Source organism: Macrotis lagotis, chromosome 6 (assembly GCF_037893015.1).
Source record: "Macrotis lagotis isolate mMagLag1 chromosome 6, bilby.v1.9.chrom.fasta, whole genome shotgun sequence".
In the NCBI taxonomy this organism is placed as follows: Eukaryota; Metazoa; Chordata; class Mammalia; order Peramelemorphia; family Peramelidae; genus Macrotis; species Macrotis lagotis.
Genome location: NC_133663.1, coordinates 164,651,914 through 164,661,638, shown reverse-complemented (window position 1 = coordinate 164,661,638; position 9,725 = coordinate 164,651,914).

Genomic DNA, 9,725 nt, shown 5'->3' with positions numbered 1-9,725 from the left:
TACCTTAATTTAGTGACATGTATTTTCAGATAACTTTGTTCACAGGATTACACATTATAGATTTAACCAAGTTGAAGAAACAGCTAACATTTACTTAACAATTGCTTTCATATCAAAACTTTTCGGGGCGGAGCCAAGATGGTGACAAGAGAGCAACGTCTCTTAGAAGCTCTCTCATAAAACTTCGATACTAAGGACTCTAAACTTTTGAGAGACAGAACCCACAGAAGGACCCAATGAGGCAGTTCTCCTACTCAAGGTAACCTGGAAAAGAGCAGAAAGGCTCTGCTCCCTGGGGTCAGAGGGGTGGCCTGCCAGAGCTAAAGAACTTCAGCCTCCTGGAGGCAGCCCCAGGGTGCTGGGAGCCGGGTTCACAGCAGTGGGGGAGTCTCTTGAGCTACACCCTGGGGAGCACCAGGCACAAATTGGGGGAGCAGCAGGGGACCTCTGCCAGAGCGAGCACATGGAGCCCAGCCCTCAGGGCACACAGCCAGCAGCTTGGTCTTTCAGCAGCCCAGATCCAGGAACTGAAGCAGGTAGAGCCTTTAAGCAGGAGCCTCCAGGGCATGACCCATTGAGCTGAGGGAGGGGAGTGAAGAGAGACTGCAGAGCTCTGTCCTCTGCCTCTGGAACAGGACTCTGGGGTTCTGACCACATTCAGATCCTGATCCCAGTCTAGGCCCCCCCATAGAACAACAGGGCCCCCACCTCGGCCCCCTGGCAGAGGGGAGAGCATATGGTCATCCACAGATCAGGAGGGAGCACAGAGACTCACACAATGAGACCCTTGTGGGAGTGTCCCAAAAGCTCAGGAAGCACCCTCAAAAACAGTCTTAGGCTGGGAAAATGAGCAAGGAGAGAAACAAGAGGAGCACCATTGAGAAATATTTTGCATATGAACCCAAGAAGGATCAAAACACTCAGTCTGAAGATGAGGAAGCACAAGCTCCTGCATCTAAAGACTCCAAGAAAAACAGAAATTGGCCACAGGCTATGACAGCGCTCAAAAAAGACTTTGAAAATCAAATGAGGGAGTTAGAAGAAAAACTGGGAAAAGAAAGGAGAGAGATGCAGGAAAAACATGAAAATGAAGTCAGTAGCTTAGTCAAGGAAATCCAAAAAAATGCTGAAGAAAATAGCATGCTAAAAACCAGCTTAGGTCAAATGGATAAAACAGTTCAAAAAGTTATTGAGGAGAAGAATGCTTTAAAAAGCAAAATTGGCCCCATGGAAAAAGAGATAAGAAAACTCTCTGAGGAGAACAAATCCTTCAGACAAAGAATGGAACTCAGGGAGATTGATGAATTTACAAGAAACCAGGATTCATTACTTCAAAACCAAAAAAATGAAAAATTAGAAGAAATTGTGAAACACCTCATTGAAAAAAAACAACTGATATGGAAAACAGACTTAGGAAAGATAATTTGAAAATTATTGGAATACCTGAAAGTCATGATCAGGAAAAGAGCCTTGACATCATTTTCAAAGAATTACTACAGGAAAATTGCCCGGATATTCTAGAAGCAGAAAGCAAAATAGAAATGGAGAGAATGCACCGATCCTCCTGAGAAAGAGATCCCAAAAAACCAACCCCTAGGAATATTATAGCCAAGTTCCAGAACTCCCAAGTCAAAGAGAAAATATTACAAGCAGCCAGAAGGACACAGTTCAAATATCATGGAGCTGCAGTCAGGATCACACAGGACTTAGCAGCAACTACATTGGAAGCTCGTAGGGCTTGAAATATAATATACTGGAAGCCAAAAGACCTTAGAATGCAACCGAGAATAAACTACCCAGAAAGGCTGAATGTCCTCTTCCAGGGAAAAAGATGGACTTTCAATGAACCAAGGGAATTTCAAATGTTCCTGTTGGAATGGCCAGAGCTGAACAGAAGGTTTGATCTTCAGATACAGGACTCAGGTGAAGCATGGAGATTGGAGGAGAGGGGGGAAATATGAGGGACTTACTGATGATGAACTGCATGTATTCCTGCATAGAAAAATGACACTGATAATACTCATATGAACCTTCTCAGTTAATAGAGCAGGTAGAGGGAGCTTTTATAGTTGAAGCACAGGAGAAAGCTGAATTTGAAGATAAAATTTGGTGTAAAAATGGAGTCAATAGGAAAAAAAAGGGAAATGTAATGGGAGAAAGAAAAAAGGAGAGGGGGAATAGGCCAACATATCTCATATAATAAGTTTTTTCTTTATTACAATGAGCTATTGCAATGATATGGAAGGGGGGAAGGCAAGGGGGAATGAGGGAACCTTTGCTCTCATCAGAGGTGGCTAGGAGAGGAAACAGCATATATACTCAATGGGGTATAGACATCTGGAGTAAGGGGGGGTAGGGGGAAGGGGTGGGGATGTGAATAAAGGAGGAGAGGATGGACCATGGGGGGAGAGTGGTCAGATATAACACATTTTCTTTTTTACTTCTTGCAAGGGGCTGGGATTGGATGGCCTGTCCGGGACTATAGGGCTAGGTGGATGCTGGGCCTAAGGGGTGTTATGGGGCTCAGGGCCTCTTGGCCCCAGGACCAGGGATCTGTCTGCTGCGCCACTCAGCTACCCTACAGCAGAGTCAGAGTGAAAGGAGAGAGAAAATAGAGTACATGGTAGTGGAGAAATAAGAAAGGAGGGAGTTGTGATCAGCAATGGCAACAGTGGAAAAATATGGAAGTAACTTTTGCCATGGATTTATCATAAAGAATGGACCTGCGACAGAGTTGTTGGTGTTGGAACAAAGACTGAAGCACATTTTTTATTATTATTATTTTGGGGGGGTGCAGGGCAAATGGGGCTGGGTGGCCTGCCTGGGACAGCATAGCCGGGTGATCTTTGGGTGTCTGAGGCTAGATTTGGACCCGGGTGCTCCTGGCTCAAGGGCCAATGCTCTATCCGCCACCCAGCCACCCCTACTATTATTACTATTTTATTTTATTTTGGGTCTTTTTTTTCTTTTTTCTGGTTTTTGCAGGGCAGTGGGGTTGGGGTGGCTTGCATGTCACATGGCTGGGTGATTGTTGGGTGTATGGGGCCAGATATGGGCTCGGGTACTCCTGACTCCAGGGCTAGGGCTCCGTCCATTGCGCCACCTGGCCATACTTACAATTATTACTATTTTTTTTAATTTTAATTTTTTCTCTCCCCTTTACTTTATCACTCAAGCAAGTCTATATTTTGTGGGGGGAGGGGGTATTCTGTTTACTCTTAAACAAGAATAATATATATATATTTTTTTTAGGTTTTTGCAAGGCAAATGGGGTTAAGTGGCTTGCCCAAGGCCACACAGCTAGGTATTTATTAAGTGTCTGAGACCGGATTTGAACCCGGGTACTCCTGACTCCAAGGCTGATGCTTTATCCACTATGCCACCTAGCCACCCTCATAATATTTTATTAATGTATAAAAACATTATTTATACAAAAAGAGAATAAATAAATATTAAAAAAAGAAATATTAAAAAACTTTTTACTTTATGAGATTATTACTTTTCAAATCAATTCACTCCCAGATATTGCAAATGTGGTGGTTTAATGCAATCTTCAGGTTATTTCAACCTCATTTAAACACATATCTCTATACTTTCTTCTCTTACTACATTGATTTGTAGATTACTTTTCAAAGTTCCCCAAATCCATCTCTTTATACAATGTCAAACCTGCTCAGACCTTTTTTCTACATGCTTGAACCAAATTCCATATTTCATAAATGGTTAAAAAACTCTAACAGTCTCTATATGCCTTTTCATATATCCTTGCAACCCTATTTTCTCTATCCAAATCTTTTCAAAACCCATTACTCTGACTGAACCACTTACTTATTCCTTTAATATACCATTTCCTTATTCTTTTCCTACAAATTCTTTTATCAAGACCAGTCAAGAAAAATAATTTTAAGGGCAATTTCAGTTTCTACAAGATCCCTTATAAGTATAATTTGCCAAATCAGTAAGTAAAACTCTATTAGACAATCAGATCAGAAAACAAAAGATAGAAAATAAGACAAATTAATAGAACACCTTCTTTCCCCAAAACAACATGAATCTCAGGAAAATCTCCTGTGGCGCCAATTGTGAGTTTTTGAAAAAAGAAAAAAATCCAATTTTGAAAAGAGAGAAAGGAAAGAGGATTAGCCAGTCAGAACACAAAGATATGACAGCAAGTCTGACCATGCAGAGAGAGCTAAGAGCTTTCCTCTGCCTGGATTTTAAAAGAAACACATAGAAAACACATAAACAAAATCAGAGCATATTAAACCTGAGAGGCCCCTGAACTCCGGGGGAAAACCCCACCTAGTTCTCACAGTAGAGAAAATACATAGAACATTTAATATATCACAATACATTTTTTTTCTATAAAAGGTAATTAATATTTAACACTTCTCGATTTTAACTAGTATAACTTCTGAGAAAGCAAACATTTAAATTTCTCAACCTAATTGGAATACCACAGTCCCCCTTCTTAATTTAGAGTACACCAAATAACTTCTTTCTAAGGAGACAAGTCTTAAGTCTTTTCTGGGAAGGGTGGAATCTTCTGTTCTTAAATCCTCATTTGACCCCTGATTTTCTTAAATAACAGACATTATCAGAATCTATATTGATAAATTCCTGAAGCTATGATGGACAATATCATCTTGGTAAAAGATTAACTATTTACTTTCCCCTTATTTCTTTTATTTATTTATTTTTGGCATTACTTAGTACCCAAATTATATACTTTAGCATTAACCTGACTCCCTTGTCTTTTTGGAATATATTTCTCCAAAACTTTTAAAAATAGCATTTCTTGGGGCAGCTAGGTAGCATAGTAGATAAAGCACCAGCCTTGGAGTCAGGAGTACCTGGGTTCAAATCCGGTCTCAGACACTTAATAATTATCTAGCCTTGGGCAAGCCACTTAACCCCATTTGCCTTGCAAAAAAAAAAAAACAAACCCCAAAACCCTAAAAACCTAAAAAAAATAGCATTTCTTTTTATGATGATTTCTTTATATATAACATATTTGGTAATAATTGTCTTTCCTGATTCTTTTAACTCCAAATAAATTTTCTTTTTTTTTAGCACTTGTTTATCCAAATGTTCATGGAGTAATTCTCTCTCTCTCTCTCTCTCTCTCTCTCTCTCTCTCTCTCTCTCTCTCTCTCTCTGTCTTTCAGGCTAGTAACTCTAAGGTCAAAAGATAAGAGCCAGATTGCAAAAAATGAAGAAGCTGCAGAGAGGGAGAAGGGGGGGGGGGTATTCTGACAGAATTACAGTGAAGAAGTGGGGAAAAGAAAAAATTCAACAGCATTTTAACATATTAATATTCATTTATCTGTTCGATTCAAAGTACCTTCTAAGTTCAATTCTCCTTTCCTTGAGAACCATGGAGAACATCATGAACATCATAAATTTATCTTATTTGTTTTTTTTATAATTTCTTTTTTTTTAAGATTTTTCAAGGCAATGGGGTTAAGTGGCTTGCCCAAGGCCACACAGCTAGGTAATTATTAAGTGTCTGAGGTCGGATTTGAACCTAGGTACTCCTGACTCCAGGGCCAGTGCTCTATCCACTGTGCCACCTAGCCACGCCATTTTTTTTTTTTTATAATTTCTAAGCTCTTCTTTAGCCATTTTCTTTAAGATATTATGTATCTTGTCCTGGCTTTTTTAGTTCTTTGAAGATTCCTTTCCCTATTATATCTGCTATGCCCGCTTGGAAAAAAGAAAAAAACCACTGCTGTAGAATGGCTCTACCCAAAGCCTTCCCCTACCTCTGATGCTAGGATTCCTCACAGCTTTGCCAAGGGGTTTTCCTCTCCTGAAGGACTATTTCAGCCTCCTGATGGCTTCAAGTCCCACATCAGCCCCATGTAAGGATGCCAAATGTTGCGATCCCCTGACCAGCAGAGGATCCATTCAGCTCAGGAGAGAACAGAAACACGCATACACCTGTGTGGGGAATATCTGGAGGACATCTGACAGAGCCAGTTTATTGAAAACATCAAACAGCTCTTATAGAGGAAACCCACAAAATTAGCATACGGGATAAAAAAAACAAGGATGTAGTTTTGTTAAGGGCAGGAATAATACAGCAGGATGTGACCCAGGTCAAGAAGTTCGGAAACAGGGCTTATAGAATAGTGAGGCCACGAATGCCATAGTTGTGTTATCAAATAAAATTATCAAATCAGCTCAAGGGTCACCAGAGCTTAGGTTTTCCAGCCATAACTGGCCTCATGATCCCAAACTCACTTGAGCGGCCTCTAGATTGGGATATTGATGCATTGCTGGTGGAGTTGTGAATGGATCCAACTTTTCTGTACGGCAATATGTAACTATGCCCAAAGAGCAATAAAAATGTTCATTCCCTTTGATTCAGCAATTCCAATTCTGGAACTATATCCAGAAGAAATTATAAAAAATGAGAAAAGTCCTACAAGTGCCAAAATATTCATAGCAGCTCTTTTTGTAGTGGCAAAGAATTGAAAATTGAGGGGATGTCCATCAGTTGAGGAATGGCTAAACTAGTAATGGTATATGAATACTATGGAATATTATTGTTCTATAAGAAACCATAAAGGATCAGACTCTAGAGAAGCATGGAATGACTTACAGGATTTGATGCTGATCTAAGGGAGTAGAATCAAGAGAACAATTTGCATATTAACACCAACATTATGAGATGAACAACCTTGATGAAGCAGCTCCTCTGGGCTGTCCAGAGAGTTTGGACAACTGTATTTGACAGGTTATGGACTATATTATCCCCAACTTGAGGAAGAAAAACAAAACAAAACAAAACACACAGGAAAAAACACCAACCCCTTCCGAATCTGATGAACACTTTATAAAAATGATCTTTTTTGTATTTTCCCTTAATCCTAATTTCTCACACCAAATATGACTCATCTGTAAACATGTTTATCAAAACATGTATGTACAATGCTAACCTGACTGTTCCCTGCTGAGGGGAGGGGGGTAGGAAGGGAGTGTGGAGGAAAGTTTTGTAACTTGGATTATGCATGTACATTTGGATGAAAATAAACAAACAATGAAAGAAATGAAAGAAAAAGAAAGAAAGAAAGAAAGAAAGAAAGAAAGAAAGAAAGAAAGGAAGGAAGGAAGGAAGGAAGGAAGGAAGGAAGGAAGGAAGAAAGAAAGAAAGAAAGAAAGAAAAGAAAGAAAGAAAGAAAGAAAGAAAGAAAGAAAGAAATGAAAGAAATGAAAGAAATGAAAGAAAGGAAGGAAGGAAGGAAGGAAGGAAGGAAGGAAGGAAGGAAAGGAAGGAAGGAAGGAAGGAAGGAAGGAAGTAAGGAAGGAAGGAAGGAAGGAAGGAAGGAAGGAAGGAAGGAAATGTCCAAAAGGCAGTTGATACAGAATTAGAACTGAGGAGAGTACAGGACTATATAGGTCTGAGGTCACTAGCAAAGAAATGAAAGTTGAGCCCATGGGAGTTGGTGAAATCACCAAAAGAGAAGAGAGGGGGAAGAAAGGGTACATAACAGTATATGCCCTTTACCCACCTCCTTCCCCTTGGGGGACAGAATATTTTTTTTAACATTTTATTTGTTTTCCAATTATATACAATAGTAATATGTACCCATCATTTTTTGCAAGGCTCTGAATTGTACAATTTTTCCCCTCCTCCCTTCCCTCTACCCTCCCCCACACACACACAGAAGGCTGTCTGACAGTCTCTACATTGTTTCCATGCCATACATTGGTTTAAATTGAATGTTATAAGAGTAAACATAAGAATAAACATAAACCCCTACCCCCCCCCCCCCAAGAAGATGAGAAACCTCAAGAACAGAGAGAGAAAAAATGTACTTCAGTCTGTGTTCGGATTCCAATGGCTCTGTCTCTGGGGTGAGTTGCTTTTCTTTTTTTTAGGATAAACTAAGTCCACCAGAGAAGTTGCTTCAATATTTTCCCCACAGTTGCTATTGCTAGCTGTACCTCCATTCTATTCCTCCCCACTCTCATTTATTCTATTCTCTCTCTGCTTTCATCCTGGCCCTTTCCAAAAGTGTGTTGCATCTGAGTACCCTTTCCCCTGATCTTCCCTCTCTTCTATCACCTATTCCCCCCCTTCCCTCCCCCCATTCACTCTCATCCCATCTCTTTCCTCCCATCCTTCTCCAGGGCAAGAGACTTCCTCACCCTATTACATGTGTGTGTCATTTCCTCCCTGAGCCATTTCTGATGAGAATGAAGGCTCACTCATCCCCCCTTGCCTTCCCCCACCTTCATTCCATTGAAAAAGCTTTTTCTTGACTCTTACGTGAAATCTCTCAACTTCTTCTTCATCTCCTTTTCCTTCCTCCCTTTACTTTCCCCCATCACCCATTGACTCCATCCCTTTACCACATCATACCATTATATTCCATTCCTTCCTTTGTCCCGTCTATATATGCTCCTTCTGACCACTCTTATAAATGAGAAAGTTCACATGAGTTATCAATATCTTCTTCCCATGCAGGAATACAAATAGTTCAACATCATCAAGTTCCTCATAGTCCTTCTCTTCTACTCACTCTATGGTTCACCAGAGTCCTGTACTTGGAGATCAAACTTTCTGTTCACTTCTGAACAGAATCTGAACATAATCCTGTGCTAGCTAATAAAAATAGCTGGCATGAAATTAAAGAAATAGAAACTGAGGCAAAGAAAGATAAATCAATAAGCATATATTAAGTGTCTCTTTGTGCTAGGCAATTGGGATTCAATTAAGGATCCTTAAGGAGCCTACATTCTTCTGTGAGTGCATGTATGTGTGTATGTGTGTTTGTATTTGTGTGTATGTTTGTGTGAGAGAAAGAAACAGAGGAAAAAGAGAGAGAGATGAAATAAAATATGCATATATAAATGAGGCAGCTAGGTAGAAAGTGTGTCAGAAAGGCTTGAACTGAAATGTGGCCTCAGAACCTCTTTAGCTATATGATCCTGGGTAGGTCACTTAACCTTATTTGTCTCAGTTTCCTCATATGTAAAATGAGTTGTAAAGGGAAGTAGCAAATCATTCCACTATCTTTGCTAAGAAAATCCCAAATGAAAATCAGACATGACTGAACAAGAACAACACATATTTACAAATAAAATATTTTTCTTTCTAAGTATGCATATATAAATATAAAATATGATATAAAGCTATAAATACAGGTATAGGCATAGCTATAGATATGATACAGATATAAATATAGTACTTAGGGAGAAATACTAGTAGATGCAAGAGGACTAGGAAATGCTTCATGTTGAATGCAGAATTTGAGTCAAGTTGTTTTTTTTTTTTGCAAGGCAAATGGGGTTAAGTGGCTTGCCCAAGGCCACACAGCTAGGGAATTATTAAGTGTCTGAATCTGGATTTGAACTCAGGTACTCCTGGCTCCACGGCCGGTGCTCTATCCACTGCGCCACCTAGCCACCCCTGAGCCAACTTTTGAAGAGGAAAAGGACTTTGATGGGGCAAAATGAAGAGAGAACACATTCCTAGGCATGGGGGCAGACAGTTCAAAGACAGAGATGGGAGCTGGAGTATCATGAAAATGGAACATTAAGGTAGATAGTGTGGCTCAACCATAGAGGACAAGAAGGGGAGCAAGGGACTAGGAAGGGCTAGGTTGTGAAGGGCTTTAAAAGCCCAAGAGAGAGAACCAATTCTAACCTCTGGGAGGATCAAGAAAGTCCTTAGAGAGAAAACAGCTTAAGCTTGGGAGGAAGCTAGTGTTCTG